This window comes from Sinocyclocheilus anshuiensis, unplaced genomic scaffold, assembly GCF_001515605.1.
Source record: "Sinocyclocheilus anshuiensis isolate Anshui unplaced genomic scaffold, SAMN03320099.WGS_v1.1 scaffold212, whole genome shotgun sequence".
NCBI classification, from domain to species: Eukaryota; Metazoa; Chordata; class Actinopteri; order Cypriniformes; family Cyprinidae; genus Sinocyclocheilus; species Sinocyclocheilus anshuiensis.
The window spans coordinates 253,442-266,981 of record NW_015558566.1 but is presented as its reverse complement, the minus strand read 5'-3'; the positions used below and the strand labels follow the sequence as shown (position 1 = coordinate 266,981).

The window sequence follows — 13,540 nt, the reverse complement described above, 5'->3', positions numbered from 1 at the left end:
GAGTGCTCACACAAACATTCACATATCAATGCACACAGAGTCTCGCATTCATCCGTGAGGCTCAGGGCCTTTTAGACCTAATGAGGTCTAATCACAGTCTTCGGCTTTTCTCAAAACAGTATTCCTTCACTTCTCTCTCTCTCTTGTGTTGCTCAACTTGAGCTGTTTGTCTCCACAGCTACTTAACAGATTGACTTAAGTATGAGAATGAGCACGGAGTTGCTACACAAACATGTGAGGGGTGGGGTGAGGGGATTCAGAGATAACACGCATAGAACACATACTGACACGAGAAGGGGAATGTGAGGAACTTTGTGTGTGTCAACAGAGTTATAATGTCTGCTAACATTAGAAGCTATAGGTACAAAAGAGTAAATGTACTGTATGTCAAGTTCCCAAAACATAATTTTATGCAATAGCAGAATTATGTACTTGTAAAACTTTGTGCACTGTATTTAACTATTGGGAGGCATTTTATGACAAAAAGTTTGTGACACTGTCCCTCCTGTCATTTAGTTACCCTTTTAAAAGCTACATGGTGGGGCTATTGTGTTGCAATAGGCATTTGAGATCAGATTCATGCTCACACACACTTCCACTACCTCATTCACAATGTGAGCCCCCTCTCCTTGTTCTCTCTATTGTGTCACACAACACACGCAGACCAACTCCCCTCAGCTCAACTCCTTCAGCTTCATCCTGAGATGGTAAACAAGCCAAGATAGGGGTAGATCAATGGGGGTGGGGGGAGAAATTGCCACTGATTCATTTCATAACTCAAGGGTAACTAACACCTGTCCTTGACCCTGTTCTGAACTTTACTTCTACTTGCCTTACACATCAGGGAATGTTCATATGAGTCTTGCAACAAGATTATATTGTTTGCACTCTTTTAATGCAGTGTAAGGGGCCGTTCACGCAGAATGCAATTTTACATTACACTGCGCTGCTTTTCCATTGTTTTTTTCCAGACTTCTCTTTTGCTAGTTTAATGATGGGAAAAACGGTCTGCGCGCCCGGTGCATGGTCTAAAAGGGTTGTCCCTATTCTCTTAATGAGTAATGGGTGTGTTTTGGGCATAACGTGCAATAAACCAATCAGAGTCTCATCTCCCATTCCCTTTAAGAGCTAGTTGCACTTGCACCATGGTGGATTCGCTATTATGGCGGAATTTGCAAGCGCAAAGACAGAAGGCGTCTCCAGAGAGGAAACGGATCTGTTTGTGCGCGAGCAAATAGGTAGCCTAATTCTGGTACATGCAATGACTATCCATTATGACATGCAGGCATTTTTATATTTATGTAGCCTACACAATAATAATCTTTTACATTGTAATCCTTTCATTTTTCATATTTGGCATGTATGTGTGCTGCTGCGTGTCCCTTGTGTGTGTAATAAGCAGAGTGTATGCGTGTTGTGGACCCGCCTAGGCGCATATTACTAACGTGCTGTTTAAATAACAAAAAAATACTGCGCCATTGACTTTAGACCCGGTTTTAGTTGGTCAATGGTGCAGTCTGTTTCAGTTGCCTCAAAATAGCAATGCGCCAACAATGCGCCTGAACACACCTCGTTTTTAGACCAGCATGCCCATGGGCGCACAAATGGGTGCAAATGCATTTGCTATTTAAACAATGTGGCGCAGGACGTAAAAATGATAACTGCGTCGGGCTGAAACTAGCAAAAAACACTTGCGTCGTACCTGGCGCCACATTGCGCCGGGTGTATGATAGGGCCCAGCATTTTAAAAATGTGACGAAGTCACATCTCCAGACTTTTCTAGATGTTTCTTTTCAACCCATTCCTGTTTAATACCTAAACTGAGATCCTCGTTTTTTTGTGCCAAATAAATGCTGCTTTTTTAATGTGTATATATATATATATATATATATATATATATAAACTAATTCATACAGTATATTTAAATTAGCTACTTTATGTTAATAGCTTGTGTAAAACATTTCACTTGCAGTTTAACTGCTTTTAATTATGAGTAACTTGGGAAGTTTCAAAGCAGCTTCCCAAACACTGCTAGCCACTAAATGTCTTCAGAGAAATGTGTGCTGACAGGTGGCAGGTGAATCTAGACCGTCATATTGCATGTCCAAACAACTAGCAGCTGACCACACAAAGACAAACAGACAGTACAAAATGTGCCCTCACAAGCCACAGACTCTCGCTCAGCTTGAAATGTGTAACAATGTTCCTCTTTTGGGTTTTGCTACCGTTATTGCATATAAAACTCTATTTAGCTTTGTCACATAATTTGTTGTCCCGTGATCAGACTGGCCTCTTTATTTGTTCCTATTAGCACATAATGACTAAGATTAGGCCTATCAGTTAGATAACAACAATCCCAAACACTCGGCTAAGGTCTGCGATAAATGTGGCATATCAGCTCGAGCCTTCTGCTTGGTTCAACTCCCCTGCTAACATGCTAATAGACAATGATACCAATTAAATATATCTTCTTACAGCATTACAGCATAATAATTTAACAAACGTATAGGGATGCATGATATATTGGTATCATATTAGTCAATATTACAGCTAATTTTCTCTACATTTATCAATATCTAGATAATGTTTAATTTAGACCATTTATTGATTATTGTTCAGAACATAAAAAAAACATTGTTTGTCATGTTTATCAGTCAAAAATATGGCAGCCATGCAAATACAGAGTGCAAGGCATGTGTCACAACCACAGCAATAGATCAAGCCTTCAAAAACAACACAATTTTCAAAAAAAGACATGCGCACAGCTGTTACAGACACCTACAAGTATGCTTGTCTTGATTCATTCACAATGAAGGGTCCCGTGCCTTCCACTGCAGATAGTTTCCTGTTGTTAATGCATTAAAATCTGCATATTTTCTACAGTCAACATCTCTGTTTACTAGAACGGTCAATTGGCTTTATTAAATTGAATGTATTAGCTAATCAAGTTATGTAAATTGACATCCAATTGGAAGAAAAACAAGAATGACACTGAAATAGAACTTCTCTCAAAAAGTCTGACTCCCTCATGATGAAATACCTAAATCAAAAGTAGATGTACCATGAAGGCATGTTTTGTTAGTATTGTGGTTTTTAAGTGCAGAAAAACTTTTTTTTTTTTTTTGGCAGATGGGAGCTACTTGGGATATGATTTCAGGAATGGCTAAACAGGGGCAATAAAGGGGGGTAGCTAAGGATGCAGGAGAATCAGCGGTTTAATGTGGGTCAACTCCTTTTGTCTCCCAGGCATCACCGAAAACAAACAGTTCTCCGTTTTCCTAGAAATTTCTGGTTCACACCACCTTTTTCAAGCCCCCTTTCCGTCTTCTACATGCTTCTGTCTCACTCTCTCTTTTTTTCAGTTTGCAATGTTCTTTTTTACACAGGACACAAACACATTCTAGGATTCTGGAGGTGTGTATCCTCTCAGCCAATCACGGTGCGCTCATGCTGTGCATCTCAACCAATAACAAAGCTGTGGGGGTGGAGCCAGTGTCTATGAGTGACATTGCTACTTGTTTATCACTGTACCCCTTCTCTTTCTTTTATCATCTCCCTCTCTCTTTATCATTCTCCCCCTCTCCCTCTACTGATTGATTATTCTAATGAAGCAGAGGTCAGAATCTGGCATAAATAGACTCCCATATTGGAAGGTATTCAGAACCCCACCGCCCCCACTTACACATACAACAAGTTATTAAGTAAGCTGGTTGGGGAGTGGGGCTGGCCCATAACTCCAACTGAAAGCACTATCTGTACTGAACAGAAACAATAACACCTGGCCATTAGCTCTACTGATGGACTCAAAACACACACACTCAGTGTTAATTTTAACGGTAACTTTTAAAGGTTTATTTTAACAGATAGAGAGAATATCAACAGAAAAAACACAAAGGTTAGAAATTGATTTGCATTTCAGTGAGTGAAATAAGTATTTGATCCCCTACCAACCAGCAAGAATTCTGGCTCCCATAGACTGGTTATGTGCCCATGTGGATGGGACACAGATTAGTCCTGTCACTTTAAGAAGTTACTCCTAATGCCAGCTCGTTAGGTGCATAAGACACCTGTCCACACAATCTGTATCTTCCATTCCAACCTCTCCCGCCACCATGGGCAAGACCAAAGAGCTGTCAAAGGATGTCAGAGACAAGATTGTAGATCTGCACAAGGCTTGAATGGGCTACAAGACCATCAGCAAGAAGCTTGTTGAGAAGGAGACAACTGTTGGTGTGATTTCTTCGGAAATGGAAGAAATACAAAACAACCATCAATCTGCCTTGGTCTGGACTGGAGCTCCGTGCAAGATCTTGCCTCATGGGGTAAGGATGATCATGAGAAAGGTGACGGATCAGCCCCGAACTACACGGGAGTTGCAAACCTGGTGACCAACTACAAGAAACGTCTTACCTCTGTGCTTGCCAATAAGGGTTTCTGCACCAAGTACATGTTTTGGTTGGGTATCAAATACTTATTTCACTCACTGAAATGCAAATAAATTTCTAACCTTTATACAATGTGTTTTTTTCTGGATTTTTTGGTTTGATATTCTGTCTCTTAAATAAACCTACCATAACAATTACAGGCCCTTCATTTCTTTGTAAGTGGGCAAACTTACAAAATCAGCAGGGGATCAAATAAATATTTTCCCCACTATAAGAGATGGGTTGCCAGGGACAACAGTCAGTTTTTCAGTTTAGCAGTCATTATATAAATATATTTGACCAGAGAATGCTGCATTTGAAAACTTGATCACAATTACGTATTCAGCAGCTAAATGGAAAAAAGTTGGAAATAAAATATTAATAAAATCAACTTTTTTATAGAAATCCATTGGTCTAAATTTGAATTTACACTGTAATAATTTTATAATGTTTTTTATTAAATGTATTATGTCTATTGTAATAATATTGCTAACCATCACTGTGATTATTTGATGAAAAACCGTAATACTGTGAAATATTACAGTTAAAGTTAAGTTTTCTATTTTAATTAATCTTTTGTAACATTATAATGTCTTTACTGTCACTTTTGATCAATTTAATGCATCCTTGCATCCTTTGTTAATTTCTTCCTCCCCAAAAAAATAAAAATCTTACTGACTCCAAACATTTGAACAGTAGTGTATGGATACAGAACATAATTCAACTTTTTTTTAACTGCATATCCATACACCAGAGAAAAACACAAGCTGGCTTTGATGGTGAGCCTAACTGTGAGAAGATTTAAATAGTTACTTATGTAACATCAAATTCAAACCTACAAATATTTGTAAACCAAGTGGTTTTATTTCAAATAAAGGGGGAAAACAATTAGTGTTTAATTAATATTTAGTTTTACAATAGTTTTGACATGCCACAATTTAAACCATGTCACAAAGCTTGTGTATTTGTTGTAAGGTCATTCTAGGCATCAAGATCATTCTAGTTCAAGCTCTAAAACAAGAACATTATAACATGTGCATCTAAAATTTACCCACACACATGATCCAATGAGTTCACATAAGGTTATGATCAAGTTATGTAGTCTATGATCGTCAGAAGCAAGCTAACAGTCTTGGCTGCATATCATACTGCAACATATTCAACTAGGGCCATTGCATGACACAATCCATAGCTGACAAATTTATCAGTCAGGCCATTTGCACACATTTGGCTCCTAGCAGGCTCTTGTGTCTTTACACTGATTTATATAAAGAGCTAGTTTATGTGTTTTCTCAAATAACTGGAAAAAATGTGTGGAAAAAAGATTCCTTTTTGAAATAAAAATAACATTGCAATATCTTTTAGCAACAGCTACTAACTAAAAACAATCCACATAAGGCCCACTGTGTGGCTTTGGGTTTGATATTAACCTTCAGTTGTTAAATAAATACTGTATAAAAAAATTATGTCACATGAATATCTTAAGACTGTCAGAAAGCTGACCACACTGCCCACGTCCAGACAGAGAAGACGGCGGCAGGTGACTGCTGTGGAAACCTCAACTAAAAATACAAGCATATCCAGACATACCAATAATAATGTCAGGACTTCTGTCTTCAAAGGGGTTGTGTCTGCCTGAAAAACACAAAACAATACAAGCACACACACAGACATAAACACACTAACAAGCAAACCAGACTGCCGTTCGTGAGAGAGACGAATATTGCACGATTGTTTTGTTATACTCTTCCCTAAATGTGTGCAACGTGCTATCGAATGACTCAGCACCAGCTCTGGCACACGTGTTGCTAAATCAGGGTTAGAGGCGGGTCACTGATTCAAACCTGTCCTAAGAGCCATCCGCTTGGCAGAGCAATCAAGCCATACCTCGCCAAGCACAGCATTCAAAATGCCATATCGGGGTTTTTTTTGTATGCTTGAACTGGTGCAGGCCTGTCAGTTGTTTACTTCTGTGGCTCAGATAGGTTGCTGTGAAGATAAGGAAATACAGATGAGAGTGTGACACTTTGATTATGTTGATTAGCTTGGGAAAAGCTCTGTGATCTTTCTACAATCAAACGTTTGTCAAAACAAAACATACAAAAAAAATTCACTGTCTATACCAGGGGTGTCAAAATCAGGTCCTGGAGGGCCAGTGTCCTGCAGAGTTTAGCTCCAACCCTAATTAAACACACTTGAATCACTAATCAAGGTCTTCAGGATTACTAGAAACTTCTAGGCAGGTGTTTAGAAGCTGGACAGTGGCCCTCCAGGAACAGAGTTTGACATGTGACCTATGCCAACACCTAAAAAAATAAAAAATTTTTTTTTACGATTCTCTAAATCTATTTAAACACCACAGCAAAAACAAATGCACTACTTAACTCATTTAATAAAATAAGAATAATAACAATAAATTAATATGTATTTATGTTATTCAATTATTAATATTAAAATGTGAATAAAATATTTATATTAATTATTGACAAATTAAATGTGCTTCTTAAAATATATAGATATAAAAAGTAAAAATTGAATAAATATTTAAATGAATAAATATGAATATTAACTTACTTTATTAAATTATGAATATTAAAAAGTAAAAAAAATATTTACATTTAAACTAGAATGTACCACCCTCATTTACAAAAAAAACATTACTTTAATATGTATATATATATTAATTAATATTAATATATTCATTAATAAAATTCTAAATTAAATTACATTAAAATAAACTAAATTGAGTCTAAAAGTATTTTTAATCTTGTTATTTATACCACAGAAGATTAATTTAGCTGCAACAGACATAACAGAAAGATTGGTATCATTACATTTTTAAGTATGAGCTTTGTACCAAGGTAACAGCACTATGTGTGTTTGATCAGAGAGGCGGAAAATGCCAAGGGTCTAGAGGGAGACATAAACATGGCTAACATTCAGCTTACGAAATTGATAGCCCTGTTTTCTGTTCTTCCTTTCACTCCTCACTCTCCCTATCTCTCTCTAGATGTGACTCATCTCTCACTCATTTTATTCAACTTCTAAACATTCCACCTCTCAAAGTTTACTTATGAATGAGTTTGTCTTTTCATCTTTGTTGACTTCATTTTTCTCATTTTTCAACTTCTCACTGCCTCAGACATCACAGTGATCTGTTGCTTGCAGACATGCCAAGCTGTTTGGGTTCCAATTTATGTACACTTTGTACCAGCAAAAGGCTAAGAGTGATATAACCATCAAAGAAAGCTTTCCAAGCTTTCCACAGGTTCCATCAGAAGACCTGCTGAGATGCTTAAACAGTGAGACCTGCATCAAATCACAACAAAGAAGAAGATGCTACTTGCAAGGATGAATGACGTGAATTGACTCTATAAGCATGCAAGCCCTGTTCCACTGTTGCATTAACTGGAGATTCATACCAATCCCAATGCACAATGTAAACACTGAAATGTAATCTCGGCATTCCTCAAGAGGCACGCTCTTTCGCCCATGTTGGCCAAGTATTGTGCGTCATGCTTCTGTCAAACGTTAGAACATAGTGTTACTTCAAAATGTGGCTTCACAATGGCTGCAGCAAATCGTTTCTGCCAACCCAGTGGAAAATGACGCACATATATATATAGGGGGGCTTTATTACAATGAAGAGGATTTTCCATCCTACACCTGCCATTGTCTTTTTCTGTAGTTTTTCCAATGAAAATAAAATTACACAGGAAACGAAAATGGCTTCCTTAAAGCTCAAATACTGGGATCAAAACAGATGTTACTTTAGAATAACAAAAAGTGATGCTATGGAGAGAATGCACATGGATAGTGTGATGCAATAAAGGTTAATGGTCAGTTTTAATATTTTTAGGTTTTGACTCAAAGTATCCCGCACATTCACCAGACCATCCAATCTCCAAACAGATTTCTTCTTCTACTTCGCCTGACAACTCAGTCTATTTCTGTTCTCTATTTCACATCCCTCGAATTTCCAGGTTTTTTTTTTTACCTATGACATTCTTATGCTCTATAACAACACACACACAAAAAAATAATACCACTTCCTCTTTGGGTCTGGTTACACGTGGGTTCTGTGGCACATGTGGCTGTGGCTCACGTTGCATCTTTTTATTTGCAAAAATACAGCATCTAAAATCAACTTATCCCCCCTACTTCTGGTGCCCCGGATGTGGCCATAATCGAAGATGGAAACTTCTCAAGGTGGTTTGTTTCATCGGGTTTGTGATCATCTGACACAAGTTTGATATATCAAAATGTCAGTCTCCAACTTAAAGGTTACACCAAAAAGGATTTGTGTCTGAAGAATGAAAGCAGATGTTTATTTCAATAAACTGAATCAGTTTCTCTCATAGAAACACAAAGAACACTTTAAATGTGAAAGATTAATTGAGAAGCATTGAGATGTCAGAGGTGCTTGCATCTATAAAAACTAAATTACAGCTGCCTAGGTTTAACATGCACTTCACAGAACATAGGAAATGCTTAATTTGTGGTTTTATGGATAGATGGCTATCATGGTAAAGTACTTCTTACAACAATAAAAAAAAGTGTCCAGAACCTGTCCATGATGTGCTTGATGAAAATGTTAAACATTGGTTTTCTCTTCCAAACACATGAACAGTTGCGAAAGCTCTCATTAAGCCCTTTATAGAGTATAAACACACACACACACACACAAACACAAATATCTATGAGCTCCATATTTAACATTTACAGCATTTCAATCTTTATACTTATGACACACTGACATACATGTTCACTTATTTAGCCCACAGGGATAAAGTTTGGCTGGATAGCACAAACCTTGCTGATAGATGTTGTAACTAAATCATCCAGGAATTCAAAATTAGCTGTGTATTCGAAATAAATAGCATCTGCAAGCATAGTAAATTATAATTCAGTAGATGTTTTACCAATGGCCAATCCTTGTTTGGAGGGATCTTAAAAGCATTAAGTTGATATTTTTTTCTCGCCTTTGACATCACAGTTCAGTATAGTTGTTAGTGAAGATCATGCCGATCAACATTGTTGTGATGTAATTTTCCTGCATGTAATGGGTCTGCCAGCTGAGCAACTGCTATTTGGATATAATGGTATTGTAGACATTCATTTAGCAATCTAATCCTATTTGTTTTCTTGACACAAGGAGTAAAGAAATAAAACAATTCTGCAAGCATTTAGGTCAAGCGGTGGAAATTTCCGCTGTAGCAAGCTTAAGGCAGTCAAGTTAGTAAGTGGTTTTATTATGAGGTAATGGCACCCTCTGGTGTCCGTAATTTTACACTATGGGAAAAACTTGGTTTTGTGGTAACTCACCAAATCACCACAGTATTGTCACAGTGTCCAGTTGCCAAACACAGCTTTTATATAACATTCATGACGTGATTTCAATGCCATTTTGAGTAAAAGTCAACACTGCTGCACACATTTGACGTAATCTAGAAAAATAGGTCTCCTCCCTGACCACTGGGGCTTGATCTGCTATGTCGATTCCAAAACTAACTATAACATGTAAAAGTTTGAAACCCAAAACAAATCCATGTGCACAGTTTTACATGCATTCATTCATATTAATCAACAACAGATGGGCTGTAATCTGATCCTTGTACACAGCATAACATCCAACACTCTAAAAAATTGTGCTCACTTGCTTTGTCCTCATCTTTCACATTCGTAATTCTGCCAACAGCAGATTCTGTATTTCATCTGCACTGCTTTCCTCATCCTACTTATTTCATGAGGCGTTTGTGCAGATCAACAGAAGTGGCATTAACAGCACTCTCATAAAAGCATTAACAACGCTCATAACACTCCCAGACCGAACCAGCAGGGGAGAGAAAATGTCACATACGCACACCATCTTAGAAGCCAAAGTGCTAACTGTGTGGTGTTATGTTGTGTACTGAGTATTTGGGGGAGTGTATGTCTTTCATTCCATTTTCCATCCAAAGACTTGTTTTTTTGGAACAAGGCCATTTTTCACATCCAAATAGGCGTCATTCCTCTAGGGCAGTACCATTCCTCAATTCCTAGAGTTGAGAGAGGTTTCTAAGGATTTCACCCTCCCCTCAGTGGAGTTACTACAAACAAGTCCCCCTCCCCAATCGTGGGGTTGTTGTGCTGCAGAACTCCATGCTGTCATGTTAGCCCCCTTCCTTAAATGGGGAGAAAACACAGTCTGCAGATTGTTTTCCACTCGTATTCTTTCTCTGGTGAAGTATAAATAAAGTGTCTATTTATCCTTTTCTTTTCTGCTCGCTTAACCCTCTATTGCACAATGCTGCCTTAGGGTGACAAACCCATTTTCATCAGTCTGCAATCACATTTTCATCTTCAGTGCATACAAAATGGCAATAAAATTGTTAATAATGAAGAGAAGACTTATAATAAAAGGCTGTTTTGGTCACACTACATCCTGATGGCTATGTTTTTGGTTTTTAGGCATAGTATACTGTTAAGGGGAAATAATTGCCATGTGAAAAAAATATTTTCTTAAAAGAAACCTGAAGAAAAAAAAAAGAATCTTGAGCACCAAATCACCATATTAAAATTATTTCTGAAGGATCATGTGATACTGAAGACTGGAGTAATGACTCTTGAAAATGTGGCTTTGCCATCACAGGAAAAATTACATGTAAAAATAGAAAAGTTTTTATTTAAAATTTTAATATTTCACAATATTGCCTTATTACTGTATTTTTGATCAAATAAGATCAAGACTTCTTTCAAAAATTTAACTCCCCAAATTTGAAATTGCTCAAATTATTTTATTAATGAGGCCTATTTTATGCAAGAAAACTGAATTAAATATTTTAACATTGCTTTAATGCATGCAATAGCGGATTAAATAATTTTGTATTAGAAAATAACCACCACTAAGACTGCAGACATGTAGACTTAACATTACTAGCACCCAGCTCACTAAACCGGTGCCAAGTACCATGGTGACACCCAGCTTCCATACACATAACACGCAAACACACATCCAATCCACATGACCCTCACAAGGCCCAAAGCTAATTTAAGACCTAAGGGAAGGAATCATTTTCAAAGTCTGGGTGGGCAACAAATACACTCCTCTAAGGCTTTCTGTAACATGTCTTACTGTCTCTATAATGAACATTTTCAGCACTGTACTGCAACATTATTCTAGGAAGCCTGGCGTCTTGAAGGCTCATATTTAGGGTCAAACACCTTTGCTTGGACCGAAAATGCCCTTATAATAATCAAAATAAGTAATATGGGAACATATAAATATTATTCATCAAATCATCTTTGTGTATATCATTTGCAAAGTTAAGTACTTTGAATTTTTAATTCACAGACAACTAGCGCCACCTGCAAATAAGAAATATGACACTATGAGCCATAACGAACAAAATACGGGCCTTAGGAAATATGGGCATCTTATATAATTTTTAAAACTCCTTTCAGACCAGTGGACTGACACTGACCTAGATCTGTCTCTCTATCCACAGCTTCTCAGGGCTTATCACTGCAGAAACATGCATTAGTGCACACACACACACACACACACACACACACACACACACACATAAACACACTCACAATGAACAATGCCCATTCTGGTGCAACTCATTCAGCTGTGATGCACAACCAGAGGACACATCCTGTAAGTGTGGTATCAAGCAAGTGTGCGCACTGCACACACACACACACACACACACACACACACACACACACACACACACACACACACACATAAACACACTCACAATGAACAATGCCCATTCTGGTGCAACTCATTCAGCTGTGATGCACAACCAGAGGACACATCCTGTAAGTGTGGTATCAAGCAAGTGGGCTGCACCAACCACAATGACAAAACAATGCTGTACTATATCAGTAATCATTTTTTTCTTGGATTACTGCTTTCTGAGGTCACATCCTAAATGTGTGTCTACGCCTGCCAGCATCTGTGTGGTGCTCACCGGATCAAAGGTCAATTTTATTTTTTTTTCTCTACTGCTGTGACCTCATTTGTCATGGCCCCTTGAATCCCATAATTCCGGATATTAGAGCAGACGGCTTACCACTGATACAGTAAGCGGAAAGGGTTAAAAGGTCAACACAAAACAAGGGAGGAACATCCTATCATCTCATTAAAGTGTGACAAACATGCAAAAAAATAAGAAATCAGGAAGGGGGCCAACACTTTTTCACACCACTGTATATGATCTAAAACTATTTGTAAACGTGTCTTTGCATATCTTTAGTAATGTGCCATTTTGGGTTAATGAATCCCACATCTGTGTTAATTACCAAAGTTGCTGATCCAAAAAAATAACACTAACAAAGCAATCTGCAACAAGTACATGTTAATATTCTGACATCTAAAGCTTCGTCTCTGACTCTCTGATGGAAAACCTTTGGAAAAATAATATTCTCAACACTTTAGGATCATAGGAAAATAATGGCCAATCACATTCAATGTACAGACATGGGCCAAATGGATTTAGATGTTCTGGTAAACCTTTAAACAGCATCTGTGACTAAGGAGAGCCCCTGATTCTCTCTGACTCCTCCAGTGAACTCTGTGACACAAAAAGCCTAAAATACTGTAATAAATGACCCAGTCCCCTAGCTTCCTCAACCCAGGCAGAGCTATTTTAAGATGTGGCGTACATGCAGTCCAAACAAATACATGCTTGTGTAAACAACAATCATAATAACTGCTACACTTCACCTCATCATATCTTGTCTATCTGCAGTCTCAAAATATTCTTCTTACATTTTCTTTCAGTCTTCACTTATAAGCTTCTGGCATATATACTATTAGTATGGTTTGAAATTGAATGAAAATAACATGGGATCACAGGAGAACATTAATCCCACTTATTTATTACTTGCAAATTGCCTTTTAAGAATAAATGGCCCTTCAAGGGTTCCCATAGTTTCTGACTAGACTTGTGCCGGTATTCGGTAATGCGGTATATCACGGTAATGAATATGCACGATATTGTTATTGTGGGCACTTCTAAATATCGTGACTAATAATATATTATAAATGATTCCGAATTTTGAATGCATTTTAAGAATACTTTTCCCATCAACTGGTCAAAATGCACAACACCGCTGTATGCTGC

The 13,540-nt window shown here is 37.6% G+C and overlaps 1 protein-coding gene across 1 annotated transcript in view; it reads right to left on the bottom strand.

The window, feature by feature from the left end:
• Positions 1 to 13,540, bottom strand: part of LOC107679493 (sestrin-1-like) — a 57,980-nt gene that overhangs the window by 42,903 nt on the left and 1,537 nt on the right. The window lies entirely within an intron of this gene.